At 45.8% G+C, this 15,296-nt stretch overlaps 1 non-coding gene across 1 annotated transcript; it reads left to right on the forward strand.

Annotated features, from left to right (window-relative positions):
- The first annotated feature begins 13,717 nt into the window (after positions 1-13,717).
- Trnat-ugu (transfer RNA threonine (anticodon UGU)) lies at positions 13,718-13,791 on the forward strand. The gene has a single exon. It is a non-coding gene; the product is annotated as a tRNA-Thr (tRNA).
- Positions 13,792-15,296: the final 1,505 nt, after the last annotated feature.

Below are 15,296 nucleotides of genomic sequence, written 5' to 3' on the forward strand. Positions count from 1 at the left end.
ACAGTCAGTTACTCGAACTGCATTTTATTCCACAGCGCCTGCCTTGTAGAGTGTATCAGCAGTGTTTGGAACGTGAATTGGGTGATCTGCTCAATGATGTCCCACTCGCTACATGAATAAATGTATGGTTTATGCACGACGGTGTCACTTCACATTTCAGTCAGGAGGCAAGAGAGTATGTCAAAGTTGCTTATCCCAATAAGTGGGTAGGTCGAGCAGGACCAGTTGCTTGGCCTGCCATATCTTTGGATTTGAGCTCACTGGACTTCTACTTCGGGGCCGTCTCAAGCAGCTCTTGTATGGTGTTTCAGTCGAGAATGTAGCACAACCACAGCGTCGAACTGGAAATGGCTGTGCCACTGTGCAAACTGAGGCGAACGGAGCCTGCAACAATCCCGCAGTAGTAAGACGTCGAGCACCTCACTGTCTTTGTCTACATCGACATCATTTTGAACACGTTCTAGAGTAAATGTACAGTATGTAGTTCTTTTGAATTTCTGACCCTTTCCTGTCACTACTTTCTGAGAAAAATTAATTTTGTGGTGTTTTCGTTGCACTTGTTATCCCTACTCCACTGCATAACTCTGAGATAAATCAGTTTGAGACAAAACTTTATTTGGTATTTTCTTCTTATTTTCATGCATACATTACACACACGAAGTGTGTACAGCTACTTTCGAATCACCCTTTATAGTGACAGGTATAAGAAAGAGCCAATTAAATGAGACAAATGGAAAAAACTGGCCAAATTCAACTATGACTCACACACTCAGGGTTCTGTACAAACATAACTATGTATGTACACTGACGGGAAAAAAAGTTGGTAGGTGTGTTTCTACATCTGAAAGATTATGTCTATTCAAATTTCGCTCCAGCTTTAAACAGATTCTGTAACGGTCGTGAGCGTTAGTTACCATTGAGAATGGACGTGGTGAGTTTAAGTCAGTCAAAAATGCGTTCAAGGCGACAAAGACACCATTATCAACACGTCACTGAGTTTGGCGAGGTCATTTAATAGGGACACGAGAATCTGGGTGTTCCTTCTGCGATACTGCAGAAATAGTTGGTGGGAATGTAGTCACTGTACATGACTGCTGGCAGCGGTAGTCACTGGTGTGTATGGTCGGAAGAGGGTCCGTCTCCGGGCAGCCACGTGGCACTACCAAGAAGGAAGATCACCGTGTTTGGGGTATGGCTCTGTCACATCATACTGCATCTGCAGTAGCAATCTGAGCAGCAGTTGCCACCACAGTGACACAACGATCTGTTACAAATCGTTAACTCCAAGGACACATCCGAGCCAAGAAGCACTGTAGCACACATTCCACTGATCCCAAATCACCGCCATCTGCGACGTCAGTGGTTTCAAGCGAGAATTCGTTGGAGGGAAGGGTGGAGGTCTGTTGCGTTTTCTGATGAAAGCTAGTTCTGCCTCGGTGCCAGTGATGTCCTGGCGTTGGTTAGAAGGAGGCCAGTTGACTGCCTGCACCCAATCTGTCTGTCTTCTAGGCACACTGGACCTACACCTAGAGTACGGGGTGCGATTTCGTATAACTGCATGAGGAAAATCGTGGTTATCTCACGCTCTCTGACTGCAAATTTGGGTCTGGCGACTCCACATGCTGTGCTGCTATTCATGAATAGCACTCCAAGGGGTGTTTCCAACAGGATAACGCTCGCCCACATACCGCTATTGTAATCGAACATGCTCTACAGTGTGTCGACCTGTTTGCCTTGGCCTGCTCGATCGCCAGATCTGTCTCCAATCGAGTACATGTGGGACATCATCGGATGACAACACCAGCGTCTTCCACAAATAACGTTAACCGTCCCTGAATTGACCGACCAAGTGCAAAATGGTTGAAATGGCTCTGAGCACTAGGGGACTTAACATCTGTGGTCATCAGTCCCCTAGAACTTAGAACTGCTTAAACCTAACTAACCTAAAGACATCACACACATCGATGCCCGAGGCAGGATTCGAACCTGGGACCGTAGCGGTCACGCGGTTCCAGACTGAAGCGCCTAGAACCGCACTGCCACACCGGCCGGCGACCAAGTGCAAGAGGCATGGAGTTCCATCCCACAGACTGCCATACGGCACCTGTACAACACAATGCATGCACGTTTGCACGCTTTCATACAATATTTTGCCTGTTACACCGGCTATTAATGTAATAGTATGAAGGCTTTCACGACCGGATGACATATCTTCTGGTAAACCTTCCGGGATGTAAGGTCGTGGTCCATGAAACTCTTCAGCTCCTAACGTTTCGTCCAGAGCTGCGCTGGACATCTTCAGAGGGGTGTCCAAATATCACTAAGTTTCATGGTCTCTTCTTTCCGATTAAAATTATCCCTCTGTTTATATATTTAAATTGCTTCTCTACAAAGCCGTGGGTAATAGTTCGTCGTCGTAGATAAAATTTTTGTTTCGGAAAACTTCACTTGATGATTTCCTGGCTGAAAAGCGTGTTCTGCTACAGCCGATTTATCTGTTTTTCCTAATCGGCAAAGCCTTCTGTGTTCTTTTAACCGTGTATTTACGCTTCTTTTTGTTGTTCCAACATAAACTTTACCACATGTACACGGAATTTTGTATACGCCACTGGCTGATAGAGGAGCGCGTTTATCTTTTACAGACCGAAGAACATGACAAATTTTCTTCGTTGGTCTAAAAACAGGTCTAATATCATGTTTACTTAAAATCTTTCCAATCTGATCCGTTACTTTCTTTATAAAAGGGAGAGAGACTGTATTCTTCCATCGTTTTTCGGACTTGTCCTTAAGTTTTTTGTTGTTTGGGTGCAGAATTCTGCTTACTTCTTTCTTTGAGTAGCCCTACAGTAGCACTACAGAATTGCTAGACAGTTTTATCCGTGACGAGATTACGATCGATAGTTAAGTTTTATCTCTGACAAAGGTTATCTCTGCATATCACGTGTAACTCTGGCCACGCCCACTTTCTACGATACATAAGTCGCTCTCAGACGTCCGACCCGTCAGTCGGCAAGACTCACCGGAGGAGAAACACCCCTCTGAAGATGTCCAGCGCAGCTCTGGACGAAACGTTAGGAGCTGAAGAGTTTCATGGACCACGACCTTACATCCCGGAAGGTTTACCAGAAGATACACTCCTAGAAATTGAAATAAGAACACCGTGAATTCATTGTCCCAGGAAGGGGAAACTTTATTGACACATTCCTGGGGTCAGATACATCACATGATCACACTGAAAGAACCACAGGCACATAGACACAGGCAACAGAGCATGCACAATGTCGGCACTAGTACAGTGTATATCCACCTTTCGCAGCAATGCAGGCTGCTATTCTCCCATGGAGACGATCGTAGAGATGCTGGATGTAGTCCTGTGGAACGGCTTGCCATGCCATTTCCACCTGGCGCCTCAGTTGGACCAGCGTTCGTGCTGGACGTGCAGACCGCGTGAGACGACGCTTCATCCAGTCCCAAACATGCTCAATGGGGGACAGATCCGGAGATCTTGCTGGCCAGGGTAGTTGACTTACACCTTCTAGAGCACGTTGGGTGGCACGGGATACATGCGGACGTGCATTGTCCTGTTGGAACAGCAAGTTCCCTTGCCGGTCTAGGAATGGTAGAACGATGGGTTCGATGACGGTTTGGATGTACCGTGCACTATTCAGTGTCCCCTCGACGATCACCAGTTGTGTACGGCCAGTGTAGGAGATCGCTCCCCACACCATGATGCCGGGTGTTGGCCCTGTGTGCCTCGGTCGTATGCAGTCCTGATTGTGGCGCTCACCTGCACGGCGCCAAACACGCATACGACCATCATTGGCACCAAGGCAGAAGCGACTCTCATCGCTGAAGACGACACGTCTCCATTCGTCCCTCCATTCACGCCTGTCACGACACCACTGGAGGCGGGCTGCACGATGTTGGGGCGTGAGCGGAAGACGGCCTAACGGTGTGCGGGACCGTAGCCCAGCTTCATGGAGACGGTTGCGAATGGTCCTCGCCGATACCCCAGGAGCAACAGTGTCCCTAATTTGCTGGGAAGTGGCTGTGCAGTCCCCTACGGCACTGCGTAGGATCCTACGGTCTTGGCGTGCATCCGTGCGTCGCTGCGGTCCGGTCCCAGGTCGACGGGCACGTGCACCTTCCGCCGACCACTGGCGACAACATCGATGTACTGTGGAGACCTCACGCCCCACGTGTTGAGCAATTCGGCGGTACGTCCACCCGGCCTCCCGCATGCCCACTATACGCCCTCGCTCAAAGTCCGTCAACTGCACATACGGTTCACGTCCACGCTGTCGCGGCATGCTGCCAGTGTTAAAGACTGCGATGGAGCTCCGTATGCCACGGCAAACTGGCTGACACTGACGGCGGCGGTGCACAAATGCTGCGCAGCTAGCGCCATTCGACGGCCAACACCGCGGTTCCTGGTGTGTCCGCTATGCCGTGCGTGTGATCATTGCTTGTACAGCCCTCTCGCAGTGTCCGGAGCAAGTATGGTGGGTCTGACACACCGGTGTCAATGTGTTTTTTTTTCCATTTCCAGGAGTGTATTAATGTAATAGCCCTTCACATTCGCAGTGGCTTATCTCGCGCTTGCATTAACCTTTGATGTGCAGTTAATCACTTAAATATGTTACCCAGACAAATGTATTCCCGAAATTTTACTACCCTACATTAATTATTTTTCGTGTTGCGATATTTTTGCGTCAGTTTACATAGTTCATCCATCCCGGGACTTGAGAATCTCGAAGATTTTTGCCTGTTATCCATATCGATACTGACAAGATATCGCTTCCAGAAATTCCAAGACGGTATCAAAATCTTTACAGCACTTCTTGAGACTAGCACAGATATAAAAGAAGAAGCGATCAGGTGTAGAGCGTAGGCTTTCCGTGGACTGCCACCAGTCTCTACTGCTGCACGGTTCAGCTCCGTGAAAAAGGGAAAGCGCACTAATTAAATTAAATCAGTGCCGTTGAAATCAGATTGGGGTCGTTCAGATAATTACCTTTCGATTGATATGCATCTAGAGTTGATTAAATTGCTATTTCATTAGCCATCATAATTAATCTTTAATTACTCTCTATCAGACTAATTTTTCCCCACGATCTGAGACCACCGTCGGTCTGCCTAACCAACGTATTATGGGCTGCTCGGGGCGGACGAATTTTCTAGATCCAAATTTGATTAATTCTATAATATCGCAAGATTACGATTATTGGCAGAGTTTAGCCAAGTTTCGGACTCAGGCCGGGCTACTTGCAGCAAAAGGACACTAGAGCGCCTACCATTTTCACGGAAGATGCCGCCTATTCAGCAGTCCCAACCCCTGGTTCATGGCTTATCGACGCTGCACATGGAAGCTAACGGTAATCGCAGCGCTGGTTAGGTTAGCTACACGTTCCTCTTCTTGTCGGTAAAAGCCTATCGTGTCGAAGGCTCCTCGGCCACTAAAGTGACGAGAGACGCCACGATAGCCGGTTCTGACTAGTTAACGAGTTGAACGGAGGTGAGCAGTTACGGCGGTCGTGAGTTCGGAACCAGCAGCCATCTTCGAGTCGGTGAGCATGCTTTGTGCACAGTATGCCGAGCTCACATTCAGAAGCGTTCGTAGTTATGCAGCTAATCATTCAGTACGCAATAGACGAGGGCTATTTAAGGTGACACCGAACTACTTGTTTGAATTGCCTTGGCCGGGCTTCCGTTACCGTTCATATTAGTGAAGAAAGTTCTCTCCCTTTTCTCTCCTCGCACTCTCTCGAAGTTCAAGAGCTGGACCGTTTTAATTTAATGCCTTACATAAGGTAGAATGTTTGTATTTTATGTTCTTGTCTGCAGCAAGAAGCAGTAGAAGCTGGATTTCATAAATTTAAAGTTACACTCGTGTGTCAGGGTACCTCGCCAATTTATTATGTGTTTATTGGAATAACAATATTGTATATTTTACCAGAACAGACATTTTCTCATGCCTTTAGCTTCCCTGTGCTGTCCTATTGATCGTGGTAATTAACGATCAATTGAATCCCTGCTATACGAGAATTAGTTCGGTGCCAGTCACTGCTGGGACGGCAGCCGACAGTCAGGCGAATGAAAAACCTCACCGCATGCGTGGAAACAGAGGAATCGTCTACACATGTAGTTTTTTAGCCACATCTCTGCAAATAAACCTTCATTTGCATTCGCGCCATCGTCTACAGGAGCCAACAACCACTACACAGGGGACTTCAGTTTATAAATGTAGAGAGAGAGAAGATTTAATAAAATACGAGTATATGTATATTTTTTACTTACTAAAACATCACTTCACCTTACATTTTATGTTTGCATACACCAATATTATTCAGTTATGGTCTTTGCTGCTACTGTGGAACCAGTGTGTGAGTCCTACTCGTACTTCGTGAGTTATTTCCATTTGTTACGTTTTAATTTGACTGCCTCTTATACCTATAAATATATACCTCTTAAATGAAGGGTCTCAGACCAACGCACAGCTACTCATAAAGGAAGATCGGTCTGATAGGTGTTTTGTAGCGCACTTCTTTTGCGGTTGATGAAATACACTCCATTAGGATTCAGGCAAATGAATCCGAACCTAGCATTGGTATTGACTCACTCCGGATGCTTACTCATAGTATTTTACGGTAGTTAGTGGTTCCAGCTACAGTGTAGAACGTCAGCATTGGACATTTGAAGCCATTTTCTAAGTAGGATGGGAGGGGTTGAGGAAAATTATTTTTAATAGTACACCTGTTATTAAATTTATTATTATTATTTATAGAAATAAATACCTACACCCTGATCCCGAACTAACATATTCCTTTCGCTATGGCATACAGAGCAGAAATAACAATACTATTTATATTAAGATGGGCGAAGGTGAGGATGGGAAATCGCGTAACTGAGGAATCTGAAATTGTGACAGGAGTCAGGCAAGGTGATGGTTTGTCCCCTATCCTTTTCAACTTTGCCCTCGAGAAGATCGTACTCGAGACCTTCCAAGAGAACGAAGAGATTGAAATCAAAGGAAAGAGACTGACATACTTAGCCTATGCAGACGACATCTGTTTAGCTCTCTAGGTCTGAAGAGGAGTTGAAGCAAATGACCAGAGCACTAAAGGAGGCTGTCAGTAAATTTAGGCTAAACATAAAGCAAGCCAAGACAGAGTACCTCGTTACGATGCGTAGTCAAAGTCAGACTGCTGGTCATCTGCAGTCACTGCAAGTGGGAGACCAGTCCTACAAGAGATTGCATGAATTTAAATACCTAGGGGCACTTTTCACTGAGAACTCGTCATGCGAAGCAGAGATCAATGCCAGAATACATGTAGAAAACCGATCTTTCCACGGCCTAGCACAACTGCTTCGGTCCATATATCTCCCCAGACAGTTCAACATTCCACTATACAAAACCCTGATCAAGCCTGTTGTTCTATATGGCTGTGAGACATGGAATATTCGGAAATAGGACTTCCATAAGCTGTTCGGTCCGGTTCTGAATGCAGACACAGGGGAATGGAGGATCAGACACAACCAAGAGCTTGAGGAACTATACCAGCAGCCCAACGTAGCAGGAACTGTCAAAGCAAAACAAATGCAGTGGGCGGCCATGTGGCCTGGATGGAAGATCACAGATAGCCTCGGTACCTCCTGGGCCTCGGAACCTCCTGGATTTCACACCTACAGGAAAGAGTCCCCCAGGGAGACCCAAGAAGCGTTGGAGGGATGGCCTCCATGGAGATTTGAATCAGTCATCAATAGATGTGGACGGATGCCAGGTAGCAGCAATGGACAGAATACAATGCAGGAGGAATCTTGTAGCAGTGTGCAGTCCACAGGGCCTGATCATGTAGAAGAAGACGAAAGGTGAGGTGGAACTTGATTACTATTGACCCAGGAGAAGGTGACCCCATCCTAGACCCTCATTTATTTCAGAACTCTCACTGTGATATGATGACCTTGCCATATATCATGGATAGGGGGTGACATCGATCCACTATTGGTACTGTGGTTCCATGACTTTGCCACGTGTCAGATTTGGGTGGGGGGGGGGGGGTGAGAGTAGGTCATATCTTTCGTCTCAATGTCAAGGTCATCATATGCTGGTACTTTGACTTGATGACTGCATCCTGTGTTGGGGGAGAAAGAGGCTTTTATCTTATCAGTGACCTCTTATCTCAAGGTCAAGGTCATTTCGTACACATCCTACAACACTATTAAGGCACCTATTTAATAGGCTGGGAATTCTTATGACTTAATAGTACATCTACTGACTTATCTACATCGATACTCCGCATGGTTGAAGGTTCCCTGTACCATTACTAGTCATTTTCTTTCGTGTTCCACTTGCAGACACAACGAGAGGAAACTGACTATCTATATACCTCCCTATGAGCCATAATTTCTCATATTTTATCTCCATGGTCCTTACACACAGTGTACCCACCAGGTTAGCTCGAGTAGACGCGCCGGCCCCATATCGAATCCGCCCAGTGGATAAACGACGTGGGCCGGTGTGCCAGACAGCCTGGATGTGGTTTTTAGGTGGTTTTCCACATCCCCCTAGGTGAATACTGGGATGGTTGCCACGTCCCTCCTCAGTTACATGACGCGCAGACATCTGACCATGTTCGCACTATTCCGTGGATTACACTAGATGCAGACAATTGGGGTATACTAATTGTTTCCCGGGCAGGTACAGGGTGGCGGCAGCAAGGGCATCCAGCCACCCCTTAACATTAACATTGCCAAATCCGTACCTAACCATGCCGACCCTGGGAAACCGCGGGTTAAGGCACAAGCAAAAGAAAGAAAGGTCCTTACGAACAGTGTATGTTGGTGGCAACAGAACCGTTCTGCAGTCAGGCTCAAATGCCGGTTATCTAAATTTTCTCAATAGCGTTCCTAAAAAAGACTGTCGCCTTCCCTCCAGGGATTCCCGTTTCTGTTACCGAAGCATCGCCATAACACTTGCGTGTTGTTCTAACCAACCGGTAACAAAGCTAGCAGCCTGTCTCTGAATTGCTTCGATGTACTTCTTTAATTTGACGCATCCCAAAAACTCGAGCGTATTGAAGAACAGGTGGCCCTAGCGTCCTACATGCTGTCTCCTTTACAGATGCACCACACTTTCCTAGAATTCTCGCAATAAACCGAAGTGATCCATTCATCTTTCCTACCAAAATCCTCACATGCTGGTTCAATTTCACATCGCTTTGCAACGTAATGTCCAGATACTTAAACGACGTGACTGTGCCAAGCAGGATACCAACAATGCTGTATCTGAACATTACAGCGTTGTTTTTTCTACTCACACTCATTAACTAACATTTTTCTACATTTAGAGCTAAATGCCATTCATCACACCAACTAGAAATTTTTTCTCAGTCATCTTGTATCCTCCTACAGTCGGCCAACTTCAAGACCTTACCGTAAACCACAGAATCATCAGCAAACAACTGCACGCTGTTGCCCACCCTGTCCGACAATTGTATATAGAGAATAACAGCTGTCCTATCGTACTTCTCTAGGTCGCTCCTAACGATACCCTGTCTCTGATGAACACTCGCCATGGTGGGCAATATACTGGTTTCCATAACTTAAGAAATCATTGAGCCACTCATACGCTCGTACCTTCTTTAATAGTTTGCAATGGGGCACTGTGTCAAACGATTCCCAGAAATCTAGAAAATTGGAATCTGCCTGTTGGCCTTTGTCCATAGTTCGCAGTATATCATGTGAGAAAAGGCCACGCTGAGTTTCGCACGAGTGATGGTTTCTAAAACCATGTGATTCGTGGACATAAACTCCTCGGTCTCAAGAAAATTTATTGTATTCGAACTGAGAGTATGTTAAAGGATTCTGCAGCAAACCGATGATAGGAAAAGGGATCCTTACTTCTGCTCTTCTTATACACAGGAATCAGCTTTGCATTTTTCCAGTCACTTGAGACTTTCTACTGAGCCAGAGATTCGCGATAAATACTAGCTAAGTACGGGGCCAATGCCGTAGAGTTGTTGTTGCTGTCTTCAGTCCAGAGACTGATTTGATGCAGCTCTCCATGCTACTCTACCCTGTGCAAGCTTCTTCATCTCCCAGTACCTAATGCAACCTACATCCTCCTGAATCTGCTTAGTGTATTCATCTCTTGGTCTCCCTCTACGATTTTTACCCTCCACGCTGCCCTCCAATACTAAATTGGTGATCCCTTGATGCCTCAGAACATGTCCTACCAACCGGTCCCTTCTTTTAGTCAAGTTGTGCCACAAATTTCTCTTCTTCCCAATATCTTTTCATTAGTTATGTGATCTACCCATCTCATCTTCAGCATTCTTCTGTAGCACCACATTTCGAAAGCTTCTATTCTCTTCTTGTCTAAACTATTTATCGTCCATTTTCACTTCCATACATGGCCACATTCCATACAAATACTTTCAGAAACGCCTTCCTGACTCTTAAATCTCTACTCGATGTTAAATTTGTCTTCTTCAGGAACACTTTCCTTGCCATTGCCAGTCTACATTTTATATCCTCTCTACTTTGAGCATCATCAGTTATTTTGTTTTCCAAATGGTAAAACGTATTTACTACTTTAAGTATCTCATTTCCTAATCTAATTCCCTCAGCATCATCCGACATAATTCGACAACATTCCATTATCCTCATTTTGCTTTTATTGATGTTCAACTTATATCCTCCTTTCAAGACACTGTCCATTCCGTTCAAAACTCTTCCAGATCTTTTGCTGTCTCTGATAGAATTACAATGTCATCGGCGAACCTCAAAGTATTTATTTCTTCTCCATGGATTTTAATTCCTACTCCGAATTTTTCTTTTGTTTCCTTTACTGCTTGCTTAATATACAGATTGAATAACATCGGGGATAAGCTACAAACCTGTCTCACTCCCTTCCCAACGATTGCTTCCCTCTCATGCCCCTCGACTCTTATAACTGCCATCTGGTTTCTGTACAAATTGTAAATAGCCTTTCGCTCCACCGCCGTAGAGTTCGCTACGGAAAACCGAATTGCGATTCCATCCAGACCTAGTGACTTATTTGGCTGGCTCTGAGCACTATGAGACTTAACTTCTGAGGTCATCAGTCGCCTAGAACTTAGAACTAATTAAACCTAACTAACCTAAGGACATCACACACATCCATGCCCGAGGCAGGATAGGAACCTGCGACCGCACGGCCACAACGGCCGGCTGACTTATTTGTTTCCAACTCTCTACTCCAGGGATGCCGATTACTATGTCGTCTCTATGGTAGTCTGTTCGATGGTCAAACGACGGTATGTTTGTACAATCCTCCTTCGTGAACGATTTCTTGAACGTGAGATTTAAAACCTCGGCTTTCGTTTTGCTATCTTCAGCTGCCACACCAGACTGGTCAACAAGTGGTTGGATGGAAGCCTTATACCCCCATTGCGATTTTACATAGGACCAGAATTTTCTCGGGTTCTCTGCCAGGTCTTTTGCTAAGGTATGACGGTGGTAGTGATTGTATGCTTCGCGCACAGATCTTTTAACAGACGCACAAATCTCTACTAACCTTTCCTTGTCATATGCGTGTTCTCTTATGAACCGAGAGTGCAACAGCCTCTGCTTCCTCAGCATTTTCCGAAACTTGTTTTTAAACCATGGTGGGTCTTTTCGGTCCTTGCCGGCCGGGGTGGTCTAGCGGTTCTAGGCGCTTCAGTCCGGAACCGCGCGACTGCTACGGTCGTAAGTTCGAATCCTGCCTCGGGCATCGATGTGTGTGATGTCCTTAGGTTATTTAGGTTTAAGTAGTTCTAAGTTCTAGGCGACTGATGACCTCAGATGTTAAGTCCCACAGTGCTCAGAGCCATTTGAACCTTTTTTTTTCGGTCCTGAATCCACTTATTTGGCACATACATAATTCTCCAGACCACGATTTACAACATGCTTAAACTTTGTCCATAATTACTGAAACTAAGTGATGGCAGTTCACTGTCTATGTGAGATGCTAACAACTGTTTATCTCCTCTTTCTAAAAGAAACACTCTCCTAGCCTTCTTAACTGATTTATGAACTTTCGTAACCATAGTTGCTATGATGACATCATGATCGCTAATCCCCGATTCTATACTGATGTTGTCGACAAGGTCCGGCCTATTTGTAGCCGCAAGGCCTAAGATATTTCCATTTTCAGATAAGGTGATCAAAAGTATTTCGCATGACTGTCTGTCTGTACCCCTGCAGTGAATCCATAGATATCCCAGCCTATACTTACTAGGATAGGGTCGCCTCCAACTAGTAATGCATATCTGGATATTTACGCGCTACTGACCATTCTTTTAATTACTCTTGAACTGTCACAGCAGAATGGGTGGCCGGTAAAAACAGACAATTAACGTTTGCTGTTAATAACACGGACTTGTTTAAAAAAACAAACAGCACCATCCTTCCAGTATACAGAAGGCCTTCATTTAACAAGAACATCTTTATGATTATAATTTGTTGGGCAGACGGGACGTCCAGCTGCCTGGAGATATGAGGAAAATAGATGCTCCTCAGTGTATAATGCTAGTCGAGAAGGGCTCTCAAATACCACAGCATAAATCTTGGCTGCAGCAGTCCCTTAACCGTCACCTCCTTTCCTTCGTGTAGATAAGGAATGTACGAAGACAGTAACTTGTTCTCGAATGAACAGTTACTGTTGATGACCGTGCAGCTTTTCCCTGGAATAAATGGTGACTAACTGACAATCTCAGCTGCCGACAGGTGTTGTTGATATACCTCGATGTGGACAGCCGAAGATGTGTGCGCCGACCGGGACTCGAACCCGGGATCTCCTGCTTACATGGCAGACGCTCTATCCATCTGTGCCACCGAGGACACAGATGAATAGAGCGACTGCAGGGACTTATCCCTTGCACGCTTCCCGTGAGACTCACATTCCGAACTGTCCACAATTCTACATATGTATTGTACCTTATAGACATTTGCCCACCCACTCATTACTCGCACACGCTTTGGCGATTCCCGTAAGAGTTTGGGCAACCTGTGCGCATTCGCACAGACGAAGGTCAATGGCTGGGTAGCCGTTAACTATATATACGAAGACAGTAACTTGTTCTCGAAAGAAAAGTTACTGTTGATGACCGTGCAGCTTTTCCCTGGAATAAATGATGACTAACTGACAACCTCAGCTGCCGACAGTTGTTGTTGATATACCTCGATGTGTTGGGAATGTGAGTCTCACGGGAAGCGTGCAAGGGATAAGTCGCTGCAGTCGCGCTGTTCATCTGTGTCCTTGGTGGCTCAGATGGATAGAGAGTCTGCCATGTAAGCAGGAGATCCCGGGTTCGAGTCCCGGTGGGGGCACACATTTTCGGCTGTCCACATCGAGGTATATCAACAACACCTGTCGGCAGCTGAGGTTGTCAGTTAGTCATCATTTATTCCAGGGAAAAGCTGCACGGTCATCAACAGTAACTCTTCTTTCGAGAACAAGTTACTGTCTTCGTATATATAGTTAACGGCTACCCAGCCATTGACCTTCGTCTGTGCGAATGCGCACAGGTTGCCCAAACTCTTACGGGAATCGCCAAAGCGTGTGCGAGTAATGAGTGGGTGGGCAAATGTCTATAAGGTACAATACATATGTAGAATTGTGGACAGTCGGGAATGTGAGTCTCACGAGAAGCGTGCAAGGGATAAGTCCCTGCAGTCGCTCTATTCATCTGTGTCCTCGGTGGCTCAGATGGATAGAGCGTCTGCCATGTAAGCAGGAGATCCCGGGTTCGAGTCCCGGCCGGGGCACACGTTTTCGGCTGTCCACATCGAGGTATATCAACAACACCTGTCGGCAGCTAAGCTTGTCGATAAGGAATGTCTTACCTATAGAGAATCTCTCCCGTCACAATGACCATTGCAGCATCGGACTTTTTGTGTTACTGCAGATGTTTCAGCTAAAACATGCTGTGTGAATACCCTGGGCCAGGTGGTACGGTTACTGACAAGAAACAGTAGAATTTTAACTTGCTTTAGCTATGTTCTTCAGTACCTAAGGTCAGTAGCTGGTGGTCTTGCAGTTAGCGTTACTGACTCTCGACTACAGGTCCCCGGATTAGGTTCTCGGACGGGACGCATATCTTCTCCACTTAGGACTGGGTGTGTATGTTGTCCTCACCATCACTGACACGCAAGCTGCCTAAGTGGAGTCAAGTATAAAGACTTGCACCAGGCGGCGAAATACCCAAATGGGGTTCCCAACCAGTAATACCATATGCACGTTTCATTTCAGCACGTATGAAAGTTGAGTACCTGGTAAATGAGAAAGAAAGACAATCGTTCGTAATTCAGATGATCTCGGAAAAAAACTACAGTAAGAGAGACTGGGAATTGTTATCTAGCCATGAGAGTGCTAAGGATTAGTTGCAAGTGGCGACGTACACCTTACTACTTACCAACGCGCCAATCGCAAATGTGAGCGGCAAGTCGTGGCACTGATCCTACTTGTGTGTGGTTTCCATTCTGGCGTCGGTCTATGCCACATCTCTCGATGCGACGTAATTTATTGTAAGCGTGGACTCTGCAAGTTTGACTCCAGCGTAATGGAAGCGAGTGCAAGCTGTTATCTAACATGGTGGCAGACTGCTGCGCCAATGTACACATTTCGATGAAACGAGTGACTGAATTCCGCGAGTGAGCCGAGTGTTGCGGAGTGCGGTGTCTCCAGCAGTTCTATATCCTGAGTATTGTGCCTCCGCGGCTAAAAGCATAGTCCCCATTGCCAACCTTAAAGGGTGGCTGCATTCCAATACCCTTGTTACGTCTTTATGGCGAGTACGAGGACTTTTTTAGCTCTAAGGTTGCCCTTTCCACGTGGCACAAACACGCAGATATGGAGATTAGCGTCTCCTTTCGCGACCCAGTGGGCTACTCACAAAATGAGAACACAAACGACTTTTCCTAATTCCCACTGCCATTTCAGAATTTTCAATAAAGTGATTTATTGTAACCGCATAGGGCTTCTGACGCCACTGCCTGATAGTCCAATCCTTCCAAAATACATTGGTAGTTTCAGAACTTCAAGTATAACTGATTTTCTGGTAGAAATTTGCATATGAAATTAATATACTTGTTTACTCACCACGAAATCAGCTCATGACTGCGGTCGTTCGATCTGTAATTTCACCAGCTGTCAGAATCTGTGATCTGAATTTAATTATCTGGATTTATAAAGGCACTTTCTTTGTTTAGGCTAGATGAAATTGTTATTTCGACCTTTCCAACGTGAGTGTGAATCGCCCTTGGAAAGTATG

Source organism: Schistocerca serialis, chromosome 3 (genome assembly GCF_023864345.2).
Source record: "Schistocerca serialis cubense isolate TAMUIC-IGC-003099 chromosome 3, iqSchSeri2.2, whole genome shotgun sequence".
NCBI lineage: Eukaryota > Metazoa > Arthropoda > Insecta > Orthoptera > Acrididae > Schistocerca > Schistocerca serialis.